The sequence below is a fragment of the Echinops telfairi genome, unplaced genomic scaffold, assembly GCF_000313985.2.
Source record: "Echinops telfairi isolate 266 unplaced genomic scaffold, ASM31398v2 ScPeMD7_27;HRSCAF=92, whole genome shotgun sequence".
NCBI classification, from domain to species: domain Eukaryota; kingdom Metazoa; phylum Chordata; class Mammalia; order Afrosoricida; family Tenrecidae; genus Echinops; species Echinops telfairi.
The window spans coordinates 844,171-845,339 of NW_022103924.1; positions in this window are offsets into that span (position 1 = coordinate 844,171).

The following is a 1,169-nucleotide window of genomic DNA, read 5'->3' on the forward strand; positions in this document are numbered from 1 at the left end:
GTGGCATCAAAATTGGAGGAAGGCTTGTTAATCTGAACGATGCAGATGACCCAACTTTGCTTGCTGAAAGTGAGGAGGATTTAAAGGACTTGCTGAAGAAGATTAAGTATTGCAGCTTTTAGTATGGATTACAACTCAACGTAAAAAGACCAAAATCTTCATAATTGAACCCATAGGTAACATCATGATAAATGGAGAGAAGGTTGAAGAACACAAAAATGTAATTCATCATATAAACAAAAATTCAGGAGAACCATATGAGTATACCAATAAAGTTGACAAGGATTTTCTCTTGCTCGGCTGCACAATCAGTGCTCAAGGAAGCAGCAGTCAAAGGATCCAAAGATGTGTTGCATTAGATAAGTCTGCTGCACAAGACCTCTTTAAAGTATTGAAAAGTAAGAATGTTACTTTGAGGACTAAGTTGTAACTGACCCAAGTTGTGGTCTTTTCCATTGCTTCATATGCATGTGAAAGTTGGACATTGAATGAGGAAGAAGAATTAATGCATTTGAGTTATGGTCCTAGTGAAGAATATTGAAAGTACCATAGACTGCCAAAAGAACACAGAGATCTGTCTTGGAAGAAGGATGGCCATAGCGTACCTTAGAGGCAAGGACGGCATCTTACATACTTTGGACATTTTCAGGAGAGATCAGTCCCTTGAGAAGACATCATGCTTGATAAAGTGGAAGGGCCTCAAGGAGACGGAGTGCAGCAGTGGCTGCAACAATAGGCTCAGGCATAGGGATAATTGTGACGATGGCACAGGAAGGTTTAGCATTTCATTCTGTTGTGCATAGGGTAGCTGAGAGTCAGAATTGACAAGATGGCACCTAACAAAAACAATAACAAAGATCCATTAAAAGTTAAAAGGGAAAAAAAAGAGGTAACTGGATTATCCAAGAACTTTTTCATGCCGTTTTGTGTTGGATGCAGACAACAACCCCAAGGACACTAAGGGGGTGAGTTCAGTCACCCTTTCTGGTAAGACAGTGACTCAAGTTACAATACATACCACCCTAATCCTACTTATTAGCAAATGGACAATTCACTACAAACTGGGACTATAATACTACAGGCATAATCCCCACTGCCATCTAGTCAATTCTGACTCATTGATCCTAAATAAGGTTTTCAACGCTTTGTAAATATCTAAGGGAAGAAAT